Consider the following 22,691-nt stretch of genomic DNA (forward strand, 5'->3'; position numbering starts at 1 on the left):
TTTCTAAAATTTTGAGTACATTTAACTTTATAACTTTAGAAACTGATGCTAAGAAAGGATCAGTGAATCTCTGATAGTCACAGATGGTAAGAAGCAGATCTATGATTTGAACCCAGGTCTTTTGCATCCAAAGCCCTCCCCTTTTCCTCTCATACCCCGTTCTTCTATTTGCATGTACTTAGGACTCCTGCAATCTGCTCTGGACAAACCATTGTTTAGAAGCGTCAATCCAATATCCTTTCATTAAAGTAATTTCTTCATAATGGCATTGTTGGTTGTATAATTTTCATAAAATGAATTTAAGCTAAAAGTCAACATGATGGCTATAGGGCCTTTCCAATACACTGTTCATAATTGAATATATTTATATATATGTGTTCTATAACTGCATGTTCCCACAAAAGTTGCTAGAGATAAGAAATTTGCTTTTCAAAAGGTATGTGGTTGAATTCTAGTAAGCCTGATAGTTCTTTCATCATCTGCTGTCTGCTCACACTTGTGAAGAATAGCACTGGTTACACAGCATTCCCTGATTGTAACCTTTTTGGCAAGGGAAGGCACAGTTCTAACTGCATTGCCTGTGTTGGGGTTATCAGACCCAACACCAAGTCGTAGGGGTGACAAAGACTGGCGGAGTCAAAGGATTGAGAAAAAGACAGTTTGAGAAATAAAGCTGGGACCGGGGGGCCATCGCTAGTGTATGGAGGTTGTGAAAGCCCCGAGCTCTGGGAGCACATGCTATTTATTGGTAATCCAACAAAGAAACAGGTGGTGAGAATGTGGAGGTCAAAAGGGCAGGGCAGGCACATGATCTACAGCTGTGATGGTTTAGCATTTATAAGGAACATGTTCTGCTATTTGAGATAATGGGAATACAATCGCTCTAGGGCTAGAAGCAAGGAGCCAGCAAGTCTAGACACATTCCAGAGGACATTATGCAAGCCCTGCCTCAGTTTCCCTCCCAACACTCAGCTTTTTCCCAACAGCCTGACTACTAGGAAACACTTCTATTATAAAATACTTGGTATAATTGAAGTTGTGAGCTCTGAATCTTTTTTTGATATACACCATCATAACAGGAAATAAAATGTGAGCATGCACACCAATTTATATATAATTGTTTACTTATAAATTGCATGCATGTACAAGTGTTCATACCTAAGAAAAATGTAAAGTTTTAACAGTAGTTTAGAGTAAGTTGGAATTAGCTATATTTTTAATATCTTAGAAATTGCAATGTCTTTATAGTATCATTAATCCCAGCTAACTTATTATAAGAGTGGACTTAAGTCCATAGTGCAAAATTTTTTGATAAGTTTGGAATTTTATGGTTTTATTTTCTGATTAGACTGTTACTATATTTACCTTATAAATTGGCTGAATGTTTATAATAGAAATTAGAGAAAATTACTTCTTTAATTTTCTTGTTCATTTGTGTTTGTATAACTTGCATTTTGCTTTATCTTCAAACTGTGGTGTGCTTGCAAGGAGTTTATTAAAGTCATTTATCTACTTCATAACATTTATTTAGTGTAAGTCCAGTAAGAGAAACTATAAGTTTATTTAAGCATGTGCTGCTGCAAAAGAAGGAATGAGTTATGTCATTTTTATACCTATGTATTGTAGCACTCACTTTCTTATGTAAAACTACATTGGGTACCTTGTGCAATACAGACCATATATGAGTGACAATGAGCATGTTGTATATCCATGAAGATTAAAGATTTCCTTAATTGTAAAATGGCCTATTAATAAATAGAATATCTGTTTTCTTTTGGCATACCAGTTATTGTATTGTACTCCACCACTGGTGGCAGCACCCCATCTGGAGACTGCCAAAAGAGATTTTAGAGATGATGGCATCAAATACTTTGATCCATTAAGCCTTGTAGTATCAACTAGCAGCTGGAATTATTTATTGGCAAGCGTAAGTATCTAAAAGGGATGACTTTTCAATTGGCACAACTATTTATTGGGCACTTACTAAATGTCAGGCAAATGCTTGCCTCCAAAGATATAAAAATTATCAAATCATGGTTTTGGCTTCAAAGTAGCTCAAAGTTTAATAGGGGAGAATAGTATATAAAAGAAAAGCTATTATTTATCATGCAATGTGGTATCTGCTATGATATAATGATACACAGGAGCAAAGAGGACCTGACAGAAGGTGACAATGCTTGAGCTGATTTCTGAAGAATAAGTAGGAGTTAACTACACACAGAAGTAGGTGAAGGGTAGCCGGAAGAGAGTAGATCCTTTTTGATTGTCACCAAAAAGGGGTGAGTTAACATGCTTAAAAAGCAGGTAGGCAGTGGAAAAGCTGGTGTTAACATGAATGTATTCTTGATCTTCTACCATGTTACCTTGTAAAGTGGATGAAGAAGAGAGATTTCTTATTTACTTGAACAGGTTTATATATGTGTATATATAGTATATATACATATATACATATTTACGCACATATATGTGCATGTATATATACGCACATATATGTGCGTGTATATATACGCACATATATGTGCGTGTATATATATACGCACATATATGCATACACTCACAACTGGAAAGCCATGAACAAGGCTCATTTTCTTTTTTAATTATTATTATTATACTTTAAGTTTTCAGTGCACAATGTGCAGGTTAGTTACATATGTATACATGTGCCATGCTGCTGTGCTGCACCCATTAACTCGTCATTTAGCATTAGGTATATCTCCTAATGCTATCCCTCCCCCCTCCCCCCACCGCACAACAGTCCCCAGAGTGTGATGTTCCCTTTCCTGTGTCCATGTGTTCTCAGTGTTCAATTCCCACCTATAAATGAGAACATGCAGTGTTTGGTTTTTTGTTGAACAAGGCTCATTTTCATAACATGGGCCTAAATTTTGAAAACTGTATCTCATAGAAAACTCATCCTCAAAAGTGCTTAGTGGCAAATGGTTCCATAATTAAATAAGCTTGAGAAAGGCTGAATATGCTGTTTCTCTTTTGTAGATTTACAATACACATTATCATAAACAGGGTTCTGAGAAACCCTGCAATCAAAGAAAAAAAACTTTACTTTTGCTTAACTTATTGGTTGCCAAATGCGTTAAACGTGGAATATATTTCAGCCCAAATCAGTTGGAATACCTCAGAAAAAAATAGTGTAGCCAATATCTTAGTGGAACAGGCATAGACATCTTGGGTTAAGTCAGTTTTAACTTTTTGGTCAAACTGCATTCATTCATAAGCGCAACAGCCACAACTTCAAAATTAGAATAACAATCATTACATTATCATGTAGATTTTCATTTTATTTCTTGGTACTCTTTAGTTATTTTATATAGAATCATCAACACTATGGAAAGTGTTTCTGTGATTCACCCAAATCAAGATACTCTCTTAAAATCCAATATAATATCAAATTATGTAACAATTATGTAGCATGCTTAATCCAAGGTCATTTCAGTTTCTGTCATTGTTATATTTTAAAAAAGCATGAACTGAGAATTTGCACATGTCAAAGATGCAATGACACTTCATTATAAAAGAAATGCCTAACAACTTAGCTTCTGTCTGTATATATCAGAATTCTTTGGAGTTGCAAGTGTTGGAAGTGAAAGTCAAGCTTAAGCCACAGGCCCTGTCTCTTCTGCTCCATACATCTGCAGGATAGCTGGTGACATATCCAAGATCATTCTTAGAGCTGCAGATCCTAAATTATGGTTTTCTTGCTAGGTCCTGCCAGGGGCTAATTGGCTTTAGCCAATCACTGTGTAGGGTGCTGTATTCAGGCCTGGGCTGTATGCAAATTACTGAGGTATCCCTGGGATGTGAAGGTGGGTGGTGCAGATGAGATGAACCACATGATTCTCATGTGCATATTTATTAAAGAGTATGGGAAACTAGTTTTCCCATGGAAAGAGTGCTGAGACAGGACAAAAACAATATTTAACTGATGGAGGCTGAAAGAATGAGGGTCGTGATCTACTCAGTATACCACTGGAGGCTGTACGAGTAAACAGCAAACTGTTTCTCATAAATGCAAAATGTTGGCAAGCTGACAAATTGAGTCTGCCACCCAGAAGGAATGCTGAGGGCAGTCACCCCCCAAGTGCAGTGTTTCTTGCCATTAGGCACATCTGAAGCCTGTTAGTAATAATAGAAACCTGTTATCAATTAAGCAGCCGACCAATCGTTACCTGTTCCGCCCTGCTCTTGCTACCCAATAAATAGGAAGGGCTGTAGCCACTTGGGGGCTGCCTTTGCTCACTAGTAGCAGGGCGTTCCTTTCTTCTTTTCCTTGCTTCCTTCGCTTTAAAATACCTTCTTTTGTCTTAACGTTTCATTTCTATGTTTGTCCTTTCGTTCAGTCTCATAAAGAAGGTCTCAAGTAGTAACAGTAGTAACTGTTGTAATGACAGATTCAAGTAGTAACCGTCCTAGTGAGGGTCTCAAGAAGTAATTGTGGTATTCAGCCACATTTAACATTTACTAAATGCTTACTCTGAAACCAAAGCAAGTTGTAAACATACAGACTAAGCAAGAAGACTTTTTTAAAAAAAACTATCTCTAGGCTTCAATTAGAACTAAAGATAGCTATTTGAACCATTCAAGCTTTCAAGAGAAACTTTTGAGTACATATCTTTTAAAGAATTTTAAGTAACAAGTGGTTAACAAAGGAGTCCTTTCTTTCTTGAAAAACCTAAAAAACTTAAAAGCAAGACTTTTTTTGTTTGTTTATGTAAGCCTACGGTAGAGATAAAGCAGTTTAAGAAATTAGACTGAAGCCTTAGACTTCCAACGAAGTCCAATTCAAAGTGGAAGCCGCAGAGCCAATGCACAGAAGTACCTCACGTTTTCCTAAACGTGAACCTTATTCTCCTTTTATAAGTTATTTTATGCAACTAGACTTGCTGCAAATGCTCTTATACCCAAGAGAAATACAAAATTGAGTATGACAGAAGTGGGCAATGGCTAAAATGGCCTGGCCATCCGGACTCCTTGGCTGAAGCTTGTTTAGAGTCCATTTGAGCAGCCCTTTTCCCTCCACCTGTACCTGCTCTATCAAGAAATTACTAAGCCATTTAAAACACATGTTATAAACTACAGGGAAAAGGAAATGAGTTTGAGGCCTCTGCCTTATTCGTAAGTTATCTTCACGTTCGTAAGAAATTAAGTCTGCAGAAACTTAAGAAATTAAGGCAATTTACATAAGGACAAACCACCAGAAAAAGAGAAGACTTCAGCATTTTGCTTTCAAATGCTTTCTTGTAAGTAAAGCATTCTGTGGTTTTTGGAAATTCTTGATTACAATCTAGCCTGCCTCTGGGAGGCTGTATATTTTGTTGCAGCTTTGTGCATTTTGTTTTAATCAGAAAGCAAATTAAATTTCAGTAAAGCCTATGTAAGGAGTATTCACATTTAAGAGGAAAGAAGACATTATTTATGTAGCTTTGTAGTATGAGGCATACAAAAAACAGGAATGTGTGAAAGTAGTGCTTGGATATTTGAAAAGGCTCTATTTCTAAAATAAGGCCTAACAATCTAAGGCTTAAATTTAGCATAGAAATCTACGGAAATATTGAAAATTAAAAACCCTTGGAAGTTATAGCCTGGAATATGATCACTTATAATTTGGTATTTGTGGGTATCAATACAAGCTTTTGGGTTTTTAACTTATAAACTTATTTACTATAACTTTTTATGAATTAGTGGAGGCAACTGTTGACCAAAAGACAAACTCAAATTAATGCCTGCTCTGTTTTTGTTCACTTTTGAGGAAGAAAAAAGGAATGATCAAGTGTTGTAAGCTTCTAAAATTTTTTAAATATAGATTATGGAACTTCAAGCTTCATGCAATAAATACAACACACTAATTTCTTAATATCCCTAATATATACTATGTTAAGGTCAAGATAAAATTGTGTGTGTATATATGTCAGTATAGAAGTAACATGAGGAGATCCAGACAAGTCTTATAAAATGCTCCATCTCACTTATCAGCTACTACTGATCTTTCCACATCATCTTGTAGCATCTAAGTAAAAGTGTTTAAAAAAAAAAATAGCCAAACCAACCAAGAGGTTTTTTTTTTTCTTTCGAATAAGATGCAGCTGTAGCTCCTCCTGGTTGAACTGAGTAAGAAGTGAAAAGGTGAGAGAAGGGCCCCCAGGTCTTTGGATTTTTCTGTCTGGCACTTTTTCTTGTCATTAAAATTTCTCCTAATGCCTTATAAATAAATGCACAGCAAGCTAAGGTCCCAATAACCTTCAGTCTCAACACTTTGACTTCTGTAACAGGCTTCTCCCACCGCCCATCACAGAATCCCACTCCCACATCACACTTACAACTCTATTCCATCACCAAATCCACTTTCTGGGTTTTGAGTCTGCCAGCTGGGCTGCAACCCACGTACCCTGTGCAGATGCAGAATTGCATATATACAGGCCCTCAACAACTAACCTGATATTAAGCACAGACTATATAATACTTGGCCTTCCTCTTTACCCGATGTCTGTTCATCAATTGTCTTCATTTTGAGTATCTATTCTTTGGCTAGCCATGGATAAGAAAAACAAGAAAGCAGGAGCTGTGTTCCCAATTAAAGTGCAAGTACCTCATGGTTTTGCTGAAAACACGTAATCATCTGAGAATAAAGTACCTTGGATTCTTTCCTGCCTCTATTTGCATTCTTCTAAAAATTACCAATATACCCATATCCAGTTCCGATATAGACCTATTATATCAAGATTTCATGACGAGGCGTCGACATCAGTTTATTTTAAAATTCCCCAGGTGATCTTGATTTGCAACCAGCGCTAAGAACCACTCATCTAATTTGCAAACCCTGAGACTGGCCAGTGTTTTGATTGTAAACCTTATCTGCTCTGCAGCAAGCTATGATATCCCAGGAAAGAACTCCAAATGTAGCATCAATTAAGGCTTCATATTCAGTTTCTATTCTATTTTTGTCAAGATGCGAATAAACAAGTACCATTTATTCGTGTACAGTTAAGAGTTCTTTAGAAAATGTGTTTGTGTTTCCTCTGCAGTTTTTTTTTAATGATCTTCTGCTTAGCATTCTAGTTTTGTCCCTTATGACTCTCTCTCTTGCAGCCTAAGACCCAGTCATACTAAACTGCTGGCAGTTTCCCAGTTAGCCATATTTTCTCTAGTCCTTTGCCTGTGTTGCTGCTGCTGCCTGAGCCCCTCTCTCTTCTTGTCATGTAATTCCTCTCCATTCTCCAGGACTCAGTATAAATGCTACATGCCCTGTGTAGATATCACCTAGTCTACTAAATATTTCCTTGAATCCAAGTCAAATTCTGGAGCCTTCCTATGACTCCCATTATAACTTACTGTTCCCCTGTCACAGGGGTTACTGCATGCTCTTGCCTGTTCACTGCTTTGTATTACACTCTGGATTATAAATTTCATGAGGACAGAAAACATACCTATATTGGTCACCATGTTATCCCCACTTTCTAGCATAATGTCTTACATGTACTAGATGCTCAATATGTCTCAAATTTATTTGAATACAGATTTTTACTTGTACACACAAATGTGGAGTACAGTAGCAATTATCTAGATATTGCAAGCCCAAATTACTGTCACATAAAATATCCAAATGATGACTTCCCTTGTAAGAAAACCCTTTCATGCCAAATTTCATATACTTGAGAACTCTGAGATGTCTCTTCTCTCCCACTTACTAGATTTGATTCCTTAAAATTATTTTACCTCCTTGGGCTCAAATTTGTAATTTTGAGACCCTACTTGCCAGAAAGCTTAGGAATGAACAGCACAGGTTCTTAGGATTTGCTGGTCTCATCTTTGAGGACCCATGACATAAGTTTATATGAGAGATGCATACCATGAAACCAGGTGTTTCTGCTGCTTCCTGGTAAAGGACTGGCTGGGCTGTGCAGTGTCATCTCTGGCAGATGGTGCTTGAGCAAATGGCCTGGTATATCTCTGGGAAACGATGTTCCCAACAGTGAAAACCAGAAGTCCCAGAACTGCTCTCTAGCTTCTTGGAACCCCCCCCAAATTCCCCACAGTGGCTACTAAGCACAAGGTGTGAGCAATGTCCTTTGTGTTAAAGTGGTAATAATTTTCAAATAGCCTAATAAACTAGTCATTACTTCTAATTGCTGGTATTAGCACTTGAAATTGCCATTCTCAAGGCTAGTTTTCATGAAAGCAACTCTCAAACTTGCAGCACTTCCCTACTTTGTCGAAGATCAAGTTGCCATAGGAATATATTTTGGTTTTCTTTTATTCAGAATCCATAATTTTGTTGAATTCACTAGAGGAACTATGTGCTTCTTTAATGAATTAAAATTTAAATCTGAAACACTTACTGGGCCTAGTTTACCCTCTAATTCAAAGCCCTTTAGCATATCAAAGTGATAAAAACACAGAGCATAGTGCAAGAGATAGCCCCAACTGTATAATGAAGAGATAGGACAGTTGGAATTTGAGGCAATGCCTACAGTGCCCAGGGCAATTGTGATTTTGAGTATTCTGTGTTTTTTGTTAGCACAGTAGTGTTAGTTTTATACCTGTGTCCCAGGCTGTCTTGCATATTCTTGGACAGACTGTGTATCCTGTTTTTTTTAATTTGGGTTTTGAGGTGTTTCTTCTATTCTTGATTAAATCCGTTTATATCAACTTACAAATTCCTGAAATTCCAATAGTGCTGAGTTATTGGAAAGAAGCAGTAAAATAAGTTCCAAAGCACATACTTTTGTTCTGAATGGTTAGAATCTAGCTTAATCCTAGGCAGGGTTTGAAATCTCATCAAATCTCCCTTTTAGGTTATTGTGAAGATTGAATGAGATCATAAGTGAAATTTGAATGAGATCATTAGGATGAAATCACCTCTAAGAGGCAGGAATTTATCTGTTCTGTTCCCTGCTGTGTCTCCAGTGCAAAGTATTCACTTCATAAATTTTTTGGATAAATATATGCAAAATATCAGCATTTGATTTGCATACACTTGGTGCATAGAAGTAGTCAATAAGTGAAAGTTGTTAAAATTGTTTCCAGAATCAGTGGACAAATGAGGAGTCTACTTAGCAGACAAAACTTGAGTGTAAAATGCTGTTGAATTTTTGGAAAGAGACTTTTCTGCAGAGAATGAGGGATTTGTCATAAGTTTTATGAACTTGACCCAATACTGTATCTAGCTATATTCTGATAGTTTCAGTCTTCGCATTGGACAAAACTATGTACTAGCTGATCGTGTTGTAGTCATGACCTCATCTGCATCTATTTGTGATTGGAATGTGCCTCAACTAACCATCACAGCCAGAACTCTTCTGAAATGGTTTTCACATAGCATTCCATGTAGGAAAAGGAAAGCAGGAGAAGACCTTGGAGAAAGGAGTTAGCTAAAAGCTGGAACTGAGAAATAGGTTAGCTAAAAACAGAACTTTGTTTCAACCGTCTTGTATTTCATCGATACCTCTTACTGATGAGTATGTTGAACCCACCACTGTCGTAACATGTACTACAGTGTTTTTTCAATATTTTGAAAAAACTCACCTGTAGATTAATGGTATTTATTACTTTCAACTCTTTGGTGATCTAAAATCACCAAATTGAACATTTGCCCCACTTACACATGTTCTTCCTCTATGTGAATGCATTATATCCACATGTATGAATTACATAAATAAGTTACAGACATCATGGCATGCTACCCCAACTATTTAGGTGTTTAGCACTTACAGTGGAATGCCTGGGCTCTTCTACATAACCACGAAGCAATGGTACACCTAAGACATTTAAGTGTTATGAAGGTGGTATTTTGATTCATATTCAATTGTTTCTAATTAGCATAGTAATGTTCTTTTAACTGTTACTCTGGAGTATGGAGGGGATTAGAACCCTATCAATGATCGCACATTACATTTGATTGCCATTACTCTTGAGTGGTACTTTAACATTGAACTGTCTCCCAGTGTTTTTTCTTGAATGACATTAATAGCTTTTGAAGAGTTTTTAGATTGTCTTGCAGAATATCCCTTACTTAGGATTTATCTGATTTCCTTATGATTAGATATTAAATATTTTGCTGTCAAGACTCCAGATATGGGGCTTTAACCAAAGTGTATTTTAGGGACTTTAACCCAAGTGTATTTTATTTTTTGGTTGTTTTTTGGTTGTTTGTCTTCCCTACCAGCATGTGAGCTCCTTACAGACAGGAACCATGTCTTACTCATTTTTTGTAACCTCAGAACTGAGTATACTGCCTGGCACATGGTACCAATAACTCATTGCCTTCCCTCAATTTGTTCCTCCTTTTTATTCAGAATTTTTGTTGCTTCACTCAGCCACCCACACTAGAGAGCTAGTTATACCTGACCCCTCACTCTCCTCTTTTTCTTTCATCTCAATCTAATCACAAAGCCCTACCTTTTTACCTGATGCATATTTCTCCAACCATTCCCTCATTTCCATTCCTGCTTCAGCCTTCACCACTGTATCCAGAACTATTAAAACAGCCCACTAACTGACCACCTTGCTGCCAGGCTTGGCCCCATCAAATTCAGCTTCAAGACAGTTTTTAGTGATCCATCTGAAAAACAACCCTGATCATGTTGCTCTCTTGATTAAAAATCTTCAGAGGCGGCAGTGATTTATGGAATGGAGTCCAACCGCTTTAGCCTGATAAAGAAGTTCTCCATAATCTGATTGTCTCCTACCTCCTACCTCATCCCACCTTGTACTTTGTTCCAGTAATGTCAAAACCCTTGAAATAGACCTGTTAGACCTGCCGCATCAGGCATTATAATGCCTCCTTTACACATTTGGTCTCATTTCATCCTTACGTCAATTTGTGACATAGATGGAATTAATTGCATTTTTTTAGATAAGAATGATTTGAATAATAAGCTAATAAGTGGTAAAATCTGGACTTAAACATGAACCTGAAGCCCCTTACCCTTCCACACTGCGAAGATATTTCTTACTCACCATGCTATTTCCTACCTTCATGCCTGGTCCCTATAGGCAATGTCTTTCCTCCAGCCACTTATCCTTTTTGCCTCGCTAACTCTATCTACCCTGTAGAAATAAGATACAATGTTTTATTATCTGCTATGTTGAATTTGATACCACCTTGCTGGTTCTAAGATATCCTAGCCTAACCCTAGTACTGTACGTACTATGTTGTAACTTAATGATCACTTGGCATGTCTACCTCCCCTAGACCAACAGGGCTAAGATACATTGGGTTATCCCTTTTATATATAAAGGAGAGCCAGAATATCGGCTCAGTAAACACATGCTGGGTGAGTACAAGGGATGACCATGGGCCACAGAGCTCTTGATGTTGCCCCATGATGCATCGCTGGCTAGGATATAGGCATAAAGACATGAAGACATTGCATACACTTAGTGATGTGCAAACACATTACTAAGTTATGTTACAGAAGAGGAATTCGAAGTTAATTTGAAGTTTTGTTTCCAGTGTAAAAGAATAATGCTTAAATGATTTAAAAATTATAATTCTAATACTGCTATTAGTACTTTTTGCCTTTTATATTTTACATACTTGCATTTGCTCTGTTACACTCGGGATAGAATTTGTTCTATGTGCATAAACACAAACTATATATATATATATATATATATATAGTTACAAACAAACACAAACTACATATATATAGTTACATATATATGTTGCTATTTTCATTGATTGTGGTACTTTTAACATTTCTATATATCCTTCATAATTATCATTTTATTGATTACGTTTTTTTCTAGGTTGAATTTATTAAATCTTTAATCTTGGACAGTTATGCTATTTTCTGCCTTTTGGCATCATGGATAGCTGTTCTGTGCATATATTTTTGTTTCTGTTGAATAATTAGAAATTCTAGAGGATAAAATTACCGAATCGGTCTATAAATTTTTATTATGCTTAATTGCTGTCCAAAAGAGGTATGCCCATTTATAAGATCACTAGAAATAAAAATAATGGATTCCTTACTTTCACTGGCAATGAATACAATATTTAATTCATTTGCTTCTTTAATAGGTGATTAAAGGTATCTTCAGGTTCCATTTGGGATAGTCTTAATTATTTCTTTAATAGTTGTGTGTAATTTTGATGATATGTCATTTGCTTATCCAGCTTTTTCACTTTGAGATTTCCTTTTGAATTTTGTTATTATACAAAAAATTTAATTACAATGTTTTCACTTAGTAGATAGAGGCTTTCTGTATTTATATATTTAGTTGGGGCAATGTGTTTCCCAAGTTTCTTCTGTGGATTATTATATTGTGTAAGGCATGCCTCTAACACTTGTTTTCTAAATTGTTATATTTTAATCCTTATTAAATGTCTGACCCCTTCTTTGGAAAGCTGATTTTTTTTCATATTTTGGGTTTATTTCTAATTTTCCTACCCCTTCTCACTGATGTGTCTTCGTGTTTGTGCCAATACACGCAGTTTGAAGTTCTAATACTACTTTGCAAGTTTAATGTCTAATGTGATTAGATTTTTTTCTTTTTATATTTTCTATTACAGTCACACTTCTCATTTTTTGTGGAAATTCCATTGATTCTAAAAAATCATATTGCTTCTTTGAAGTTGCACTAAATCTGTAAATTTCCCTGGGGTGAGCAGATATGTAATTTTTAGTCCCATTCTGGCAAAAATTACACCTACCTTTTTATTTTTTAAAAAAAATTCTGGAGATTTATAGGTTTCTATAAATTTTTGCTCTTCAGTATAATTTTAAGTGTGTTCTATTGCTTTTAATAAAATAACAGCTAACATTTACTAAGCATGTAATATAATTAGCACAATGTCAGGTGCGTATGTTATCTCAGGTTAGTCATAGAAGACTCCCACAAAGTAGCTACCGTTACTATCACCATAACTCTCCCAAGGGAAGCTGAGGTTCAGATTGATCATGTAAGCTGTCTAGGGCCACATGGCTGTTAAATAGTAGAGCTGTGATTTGCACCCAGAACTGTCTTTGAAGGCCATGCTCTTAACTGCCATCCTGTATTTATTAAACTGGAATTAAGAACTATGAAAATGAAATTTAGGTTGAATAAAAACAGTTATTGTGCTATGGTTAATATTTCAACTGGAAAAGAAGTTGAAGGCCAGTATCTGTTTGAGTATGAAAAAGAACTCAGTTGTTTAGTAGATCTTTTGTACGGTGTGACCCAATGAAGTAACATGATTGCTGCTGGGAGAACTCCCTGCCAGAACCTAGAATCATCCTCCATATAAAAGGAGGGCAAGCTCAGACCAAAGAGTCAGATCACTGCAGGTTGGTGGGTAGCCAAAGATTTATGTTATGTAGGGGAAACTTCCATACAAAGCGGCCGAAAGACGAAGTACGTCTCCATCCTTGCAATACCTACCTGTCTAGCCTTCATAGTGGAGTCACTGATGACATGTTAAGCCACTGATGGCTTTCTTAATCTATTTACTCTCTGCTTATGGTGATTGTTTGGGTTCCCTACAATCTGGTAAGCATTACCTAGGGGGTGCTAGGGGAGGCCTATTCCCCGCAGCAGCGTTTATCTTGCAGCCAGGATGCTTTCTCCCATCTCAGTGTCCTACAGCTTCTCAAATCACATACCCAGAATGTATTTCCACAACAGTTGCTTTAAATAAAGTAGTGAAATCCAGTGAAATCCTGTGGATAGATGTCAGTTTATGGAAGGCGATAGTCCAGTGGATCAACATCAACAATGTTGTGTTCTCAGCCACATATTTTTAGAGTAGCTTATATAACTGGGAGTTGCATCAGGGGACAATATCGTGGGTAGATAAAGAGGAGATATGTGGAATAAATAGTTGAGAGGTGGGAACTTTAGGTGTGGTTAAAATGACATTTTAAGAGCTACTATGAGCAGGAGGGAAATACAATGAACAGGAAAGTTTCAAGGCGACAGTAAAATTTTTAAGAATTAGCCAGTCCAACAGTAAAACTGACTTTGCAATTTAGTGTTTTACCTTCTGAAGTGTTTAAGCAGAGAAAAAAAATTACAAAAGTATTTCTAAATTGCAAAGGAAGTTGGCTTAAATTATACGTTCTTAAAGTGCAAGTCCAGGACCAGTAGCATCCACCAAAAACCACAGTTAGAAATGCAAATTGGTGGACCCCATTCTGGACTACTGAATCAGAAAGTGAGGGTGGGGTCCACCAGTCTATTTTAACAAGTCATGCAAATGCTTGATACATGCTAAGATTGGAGAACTTCTAACCTAGATGAATTCTTAATGTCCTGTACAGAGTTAAACTGTTAAGCTCTTCTTATGTGTCACATAGTATACTCATAGCATTCAATACAATATCAATTGTATACTGCATCTAAGGGAAGTTAGCTATTGAAATAGCAAAAGAATCTCATTTAAAAAGTGGTTTCAGCCAATAAATGGGTTCATAATGTGAACTATGAAATAACATTTAGCTGAACTTCAGGTATCCCAAAAATGGATGGATGCCTCACATCATACCAAGCTATGCCCACTACTGAAGGCGTGGATCATCCTCATTATAGGTCTAAACTTTTTTTCCAAAGGACACATGAGGAAATGAAGAGAAACCTGAGTTATCATAGTTTAACTCTTTGCTTTTCATCATCATCAAACTGAATTGAAATCCTCAGGAGGTGGGTTGTAGTAGATGGGCAGAACATGGTAGTTCTCTCATAGCTAGGACATAATCAGTGTTGAATTCTCTTGCCACTTACCCATATGTCTCTCTCCACGCTGTAAGTTCCTTTGGCTTTGGGGTCATCTCATCCATCTTTATCTTCCATAGTGCTTAGCACAGTACCTGTGAAAATTAGTGTTCAATCATTGTTTATTAATTGTAATGTTTTTTAATTTGGTCAATATTCCAAAATCCTCTAGGCTCCCATAATCAAACACAAACACTATTTACATTTTAGAATAATAATTCTCAATCTTTTCTCTAAAACTTCATTTCACTTGTTTATAATCACATTTAAAATACTGAGTTCTACTTTTCCCCTGTATCATTGTGCATTAGAGTCAAATTACACAACATATTCAGATATGCAAAGAGAATATAGCTTTATAAGTTGCTAGAGCTAACTTGATTCTTATCTCATTAGGTAATTCGGAAAACTTGACAATTCATAATATCTTAATTTCTTCCAGTTTAAGCAGTCTCTGTAAAATACTCAATAAAGTTTAACTCTCTCTCTGTCAGGGTTAGGTTAAAAATAGTCCCTTGGGTGAATGAGCGTATTTTACAGGCTCAGTGTCTCAGTGTGTTAGATTTGTTTTCCATCTGTTTCTTTACAAGACAGAATCTGTGTCGTTTTTTGTTGTTGCTGTTGTTCTTGGTTTTTTGTTTTGTATTTTGTTTTGTTTTTGTTTTGTTTTTGAGGGGTAATGGTGGGAATGGACAGAAAATGGCTTATGTGGGACCATAATGATGGGGAAAAAAGGTCTCAATTTTTCCCCTTTTATTATATTGCCTGACTCCTAGTGGCTCACCGGCTTTCTCAGAGCCCCCACACTCTCTCCCCTGGGCCCGCTGGCACATTGGGATTATGAAACACACATGGGAGTCAGGAAAACTGTTTTCTGCTCATCTATCTAGCCATCTTTATCAGTTTTATACCATCACTCCTATATTACTTTGGATGTGGCCTTGAGTTAAAGGTGGAATTTTCCAACTGCAGAAAGGGAAACCACCCCTGCACTTTCAGCTTTCTCTTCAACCTATGGAAAAGTCTCTCATTCCTTATAACATCTGCCTGAGAGAAGCCAAGACACATGCTTCTCACCTGCTTCCCCTAACTCTCTTCCCTTCCTGTTTGGACTTTTTGTTCACATCTCTCTGCTCGTTTGGATTCTCCCCTGCACCAGAATTGATAGAATGGTTTCCTCTTCTTGCCTGACTAGAACTACCATACTATACTCTATCCTGTGTTTTCTGTGAACTTTAAAAAAAAAAAAAAAAAAAAAATCAAACCAAACAAAACATTGTTATAAGGCCTATCTCTTCATATGAAAAAGGAGGGACTTTAAAATTAGCAACCCATGCTGTTGCTCCAGAAACCTGGCTTTCAGGTTTTCTATGTTCTTAGGAAAGTCTGTTTTGAGACTTACGCCCCATGATGTATGGGGCAGTACCCACTGTCTCCTTCCCTGAAGAAAGAGACTTAGTTGAAATCTAACATGATTTAATGGGGAAATACGTTCATTAAATTTTAAATGGTATACATGTTAAAATTATATCAAATACTCTGGTGTTACATACTGAGCACCACAATGGGAGATGAATGTACTTTACTTAATCCTTGAGTGTTGGTATCATTACTCCTGTTTCGCAAATGATACATTCAGGTTCAAAAATAACTTATTTCACAAAGAGGACATTCTTTCAACTGCATCATGCCCAAGATTTAACCAAACACACGTATGGTAGTTGATTCAACAATTCCTCCATACATAGACATTTAATTTGCCTGAAGTTTTAAAGACAGATCTACAACTGCTAGTACAAAGGCATGGAGCTTCACATTCAAAGAATACTTCAAACCAAATGGGGAAAACACATAGATTAAAATAGTACTAAAATATACATCAACAACCAACTGCAATATAACAATCTTATTTTGATCTTGATTCAAACACAATGTAAAAATATCAGTGAGGGAAACTGAACATTGACTAAATGGATACTTGATTATAGGGAATTGTTTGTTTTGTAGCTGTCAGGCTTTTATTTTTTTTATTTATTTTTTATTTTTTTCTTTATTATTTAGGTTTTATGGTACATGTGCGTAATGTGCAGGTAAGTTACATATGTATACATGTGCCATGCTGGTGTGCTGCACCCACCAACTCGTCATCTAGCATTAGGTATATCTCCCAATGCTATCCCTCCCCCCTCCCCCCACCCCACAACAGTCCCTGAAGTGTGATGTTCCCCTTCCTGTGTCCATGTGTTCTCATTGTTCAATTCCCACCTATGAGTGAGAATATGTGGTGTTTGGTTTTTTGTTCTTGCGATTGTTTACTGAGAATGATGATTTCCAATTTCATCCATGTCCCTACAAAGGACATGAACTCATCATTTTTTATGGCTGCATAGTATTCCATGGTGTATATGTGCCACATTTTCTTAATCCAGTCTATCATTGTTGGACATTTGGGTTGGTTCCAAGTCTTTGCTATTGTGAATAATGCCGCAATAAACATATGTGTGCATGTGTCTTTATAGCAGCATGATTTATAGTCCTTTGGGTATATACCCAGTAATGGGATGGCTGGGTCGAATGGAATTTCTAGTTCTAGATCCCTGAGGAATTGCCACACTGACTTCCACAATGGTTGAACTAGTTTACAGTCCCACCAACAGTGTAAAAGTGTTCCTATTTCTCCACATCCTCTCCAGCACCGGTTGTTTCCTGACTTTTTAATGATTGCCATTCTAACTGGTGTGAGATGGTATCTCATTGTGGTTTTGATTTGCATTTCTCTGATGGCCAGTGATGGTGAGCATTTTTTCATGTGTTTTTTGGCTGCATAAATGTCTTCTTTTGAGAAGTGTCTGTTCATGTCCTTCGCCCACTTTTTGATGGGGTTGTTTGTTTTTTTCTTGTAAATTTGTTGGAGTTCATTGTAGATTCTGGATATTAGCCCTTTGTCAGATGAGTAGGTTGCAAAAATTTTCTCCCATATTGTAGGTTGCCTGTTCACTCTGATGGTAGTTTCCTTTGCTGTGCAGAAGCTCTTTAGTTTAATTAGATCCCATTTGTCAATTTTAGCTTTTGTTGCTATTGCTTTTGGTGTTTTAGACATGAAGTCCTTGCCCATGCCTATGTCCTGTATGGTAATGCCTAGGTTTTCTTCTAAGGTTTTTATGGTTTTAGGTCTAACATGTAAGTCTTTAATCTATCTTGAATTGATTTTTGTATAAGGTGTAAGGAAGGGATCCAGTTTCAGCTTTCTACATATGGCTAGCCAGTTTTCCCAGCACCATTTATTAAATAGGGAATCCTTTCCCCATTTCTTGTTTTTGTCAGGTTTGTCAAAGATCAGATAGTTGTAGATATGTGGCATTATTTCTGACAGCTCTGTTCTGTTCCATTGATCTATATCTCTGTTTTGGTACCAGTATCATGCTGTTTTGGTTACTGTAGCCTTGTAGTATAGTTTGAAGTCAGGTAGTGTGATGCCTCCAGCTTTGTTCTTTTGGCTTAGGATTGACTTGGCGATGCGGGCTCTTTTTTGGTTCCATATGAACTTTAAAGTAGTTTTTTCCAATTCTGTGAAGAAAGTCATTGGTAGCTTGATGGGGATGGCATTGAATCTGTAAATTACCTTGGGAAGGATGGCCATTTTCATGATATTGATTCTTCCTACCCATGAGCATGGAATGTTCTTCCATTTGTTTGTATCCTCTTTTATTTTCTTGAGCAGTGGTTTGTAGTTCTCCTTGAAGAGGTCTTTCACATCCCTTGTAAGTTGGATTCCTAGGTATTTTATCCTCTTTGAAGCAATTGTGAATGGGAGTTCACTCATGATTTGGCTCTCTGTTTGTCTGTTATTGATGTATAAGAATGCTTGTGATTTTTGCACATTGATTTTGTATCCTGAGACTTTGCTGAAGTTGCTTATCAGCTTAAGGAGATTTTGGGGGTTTTCTAGATATACTATCATGTCATCTGCAAACAGGGACAATTTGACTTCCTCTTTTCCTACTTTGAATACCCTTGATTTCCTTCTCCTGCCTAATTGCCCTGGCCAGAACTTCCAACACTATGTTGAATAGAAGTGGTGAGAGAGGGCATCCCTGTCTTGTGCCAGTTTTCAAAGGGAATGCTTCCAGTTTTTGCCCATTCAGTATGATATTGGCTGTGGGTTTGTCATAAATAGCGCTTATTATTTTGAGATACGTCCCATCAATTCCTAATTTATTGAGAGTTTTTAGCATGAAGGGTTGTTGAATTTTGTCAAAGGCCTTTTCTGCATCTATTGAGATAATCATGTGGTTTTTCTTTGGTTCTGTTTATATGCTGGATTACATCTATTGATTTGCATATATTGAACCAGCCTTGCATCCCAGGGATGAAGCCCACTTGATCATGGTGGATAAGCTTTTTGATGTGCTGCTGGATTCTGTTTCCCAGTATTTTATTGAGGATTTTTGCATCAATGTTCATCAAGGATATTGGTCTAAAATTCTCTTTTTTTGTTGTGTCTCTGCCAGGCTTTGGTATCAGGATGATGCTGGCCTCATAAAATGAGTTAGGGAGGATTCCCTCTTTTTCTATTGATTGGAATAATTTCAGAAGGAATGGTACCAGCTCCTCCTTGTACCTCTGGTAGAATTCGGCTGTGAACCCATCTGGTCCTGGACTTTTTTTGGTTGGTAAGCTATTGATTATTGCCACAATTTCAGCTCCTGTTATTGGTCTATTCAGAGATTCAACTTCCTGATTTAGTCTTGGGAGGGTGTATGTGTTGAGGAATTTATCCATTTCTTCTAGATTTTCTAGTTTATTTGCATAGAGGTGTTTGTAATATTCTGATGGTAGTTTGTATTTCTGTGGGATTGTTGGTGATATCCCCTTTATCATTTTTTATTGCATCTATTTGATTCCTCTCTCTTTTTCTTTATGAATCTTGCTAGCGGTCTATCAATTTTGCTGATCCTTTCAAAAAACCAGCTCCTAGATTCATTTATTTTTTGAAGGGCTTTTGTGTCTCTATTTCCTTCAGTTCTGCTCGGATTTTAGTTATTTATTGCCTTCTGCTAGCTTTTGAATGTTTGCTCTTGCTTTTCTAGTTCTTTTAATTGTGATGTTAGGGTGTCAATTTTGGATCTTTCCTGCTTTCTCTTGTGGGCAATTAGTGCTATAAATTTCCCTCTACACACTGCTTTGAATGCATCCCACAGATTCTGGTATGTTGTGTCTTGGTTCTCTTTGGTTTCAAAGAACATCTTTATTTCTGCCTTCATTTCATTATGTACCCAGTAGTCATTCAGGAGCAGGTTGTTCAGTTTCCATGTAGTTGAGTGGTTTTGAGTGAGATTCTTAATCCTGAGTTCTAGCTTGATTGCACTGTGATCTGAGAGACAGTTTGTTACAATTTCTGTTCTTTTACATTTATTGAGGAGAGCTTTACTTCCAAGTATATGGTCAATTTTGGAATAGGTGTAGTGCTGAAAAAAATGTATACTCTGTTGATTTGGGGTGGAGAGTTCTGTAGATGTCTATTAGGTCCGCTTGGTGCAGAGCTGAGTTCAATTCCTGGGTATCCTTGTTGACTTTCTGTCTCGTTGATCTGTCTAATGTTGACAGTGGGGTGTTAAAGTCTCCCATTATTAATGTGTGGGAGTCTAAGTCTCTTTGTAGGTCACTCAGGACTTGCTTTATGAATCTGGGTGCTCCTGTATTGGGTGCATATATATTTAGGATAGTTAGCTCTTGTTGAATTGATCCCTTTACCATTATGTAATGGCCTTCTTTGTCTCTTTTGATCTTTGTTGGTTGAAAGTCTGTTTTATCAGAGACTAGGATTGCAACCCCTGCCTTTTTTTTGTTTTCCATTTGCTTGGTAGATCTTCCTCCATCCTTTTATTTTGAGCCTATGTGTGTCTCTGCATGTGAGATGGGTTTCCTGAATACAGCACACTGATGGGTCTTGAGTCTTTATCCAATTTGCCAGTCTGTGTCTTTTAATTGGAGCATTTAGTCCATTTACATTTAAAGTTAATATTGTTATGTGTGAATCTGATCCTGTCATTATGATGTTAGCTGGTTATTTTGCTCATTAGTTGATGCAGTCTCTTCCTAGTCTCGATGGTCTTTACATTTTGGCATGATTTTGCAGTGGCTGGTACCGGTTGTGCCTTTCCATGTTTAGTGCTTCCTTCAGGAGCTCTTTTAGGGCAGGCCTGGTGGTGACAAAATCTCAGAATTTGCTTGTCTGTAAAGTATTTTATTTCTCCTTCACTTATGAAGCTTAGTTTGGCTGGATATGAAATTCTGGGTTGAAAATTCTTTTCTTTAAGAATGTTGAATATTGGCCCCCACTCTCTTCTGGCTTGTAGGGTTTCTGCCAAGAGATCTGCTGTTAGTCTGATGGGCTTCCCTTTGATGGTAACCCGACCTTTCTCTCTGGCTGCCCTTAACATTTTTTCCTTCATTTCAACTTTGGTGAATCTGACAATTATGTGTCTTGGGGTTGCTCTTCTCGAGGAGTATCTTTGTGGTGTTCTCTGTATTTCCTGAATCTGAATGTTGGCCTGCCTTGCTAGATTGGGGAAGTTCTCCTGGATAATATCCTGCAGAGTGTTTTCCAATTTGTTTCCATTCTCCCCGTCACTTTCAGGTACACCAATCAGACGTAGATTTGGTCTTTTCACATAGTCCCACATTTCTTGGAGGCTTTGCTCGTTTCTTTTTATTCTTTTTTCTCTAAACTTCCCTTCTCGCTTCATTTCATTCATTTCATCTTCCAGGGCTGATACCCTTTCTTCCATTTGATCGCATCGGCTCCTGAGGCTTCTGCATTCTTCACGTAGTTCTCGAGCCTTGGTTTTCAGCTCCATCAGCTCCTTTAAGCACTTCTCTGTATTGGTTATTCTAGTTATACATTCTTCTAAATTTTTTTCAAAGTTTTCAACTTCTTTGCCTTTGGTTTGAATATTCTCCCGTAGCTCGGAGTAATTTGATCATCTGAAGCCGCCTTCTCTCAGCTCGTCAAAGTCATTCTCCGTCCAGCATTGTTCCGTTGCTGGTGAGGAACTGCGTTCCTTTGGAGGAGGAGAGGTACTCTGGTTTTTAGAGTTTCCAGTTTTTCTGCTCTGTTTTTTCCCCATCTTTGTGGTTTTATCTACTTTTGGTCTTTGATGATGGTGATGTACAGATGGGTTTTTGGTGTGGATGTCCTTTCTGTTAGTTTTCCTTCTAATAGACAGAACCCTCAGCTGCTGCAGGTCTGTTGGAGTACCTGGCCGGCCGTGTGAGGTGTCAGTCTGCCCCTGCTTGGGGGTCAGGGGGGTCAGGGACCCACTTGAGGAGGCAGTCAGCCCGTTCTCAGATCTCCAGCTGCGTGCTGGGAGAACCACTGCTCTCCTCACAGCTGTCAGACAGGGACGTTTAAGTCTGCAGAGGTTACTGCTGTCTTTTTGTTTGTCTGTGCCCTGCCCCCAGAGGTGGAGCCTACAGAGGCAGGCAGGCCTCCTTGAGCTGTGGTGGGCTCCACCCAGTTCAAGCTTCCAGGCCGCTTTGTTTACCTAAGCGAGCCTGGGCAATGGCGGGCGCCCCTCCCCCAGCCTCGCTGCCGACTTGCTGTTTGATCTCAGACTGCTGTGCTAGCAATCAGCGAGACTCCGTGGGCGTAGGACCCTCTGAGCCAGGTGCGGGCTATACTCTCCTGGGGCACCGTTTCCTAAGCCCGTCGGAAAAGCACAGTATTCGGGTGGGAGTGGCCCGATTTTCCAGGTGCCGTCTGTCACCCCTGGAAGGGGAACTCCCTGACCCCTTGCGCTTCCTGAGTGAGGCAATGTCTTGCCCCTGCTTTGGCCGGCACACGGTGCGCTCACCCACTAACCTGCGCCCACTGTCTGGCACTCCCTAGTGAGATGAACAGGGTACCTCAGATGGAAATGCAGAAATCACCCGTCTTCTGCGTCGCTCGCGCTGGGAGCTGTAGACCAGAGCTGTTCCTA

General features: G+C 37.9%; 1 protein-coding gene across 1 annotated transcript in view; it reads left to right on the forward strand.

Moving 5' to 3' along the window:
- Positions 1-22,691, forward strand: part of LINGO2 (leucine rich repeat and Ig domain containing 2) — a 355,117-nt gene that overhangs the window by 234,124 nt on the left and 98,302 nt on the right. The gene's annotated exons all lie outside the window — the stretch shown is intronic.

The sequence above is a fragment of the Pongo pygmaeus genome, chromosome 13 (genome assembly GCF_028885625.2).
Source record: "Pongo pygmaeus isolate AG05252 chromosome 13, NHGRI_mPonPyg2-v2.0_pri, whole genome shotgun sequence".
NCBI classification, from domain to species: Eukaryota; Metazoa; Chordata; class Mammalia; order Primates; family Hominidae; genus Pongo; species Pongo pygmaeus.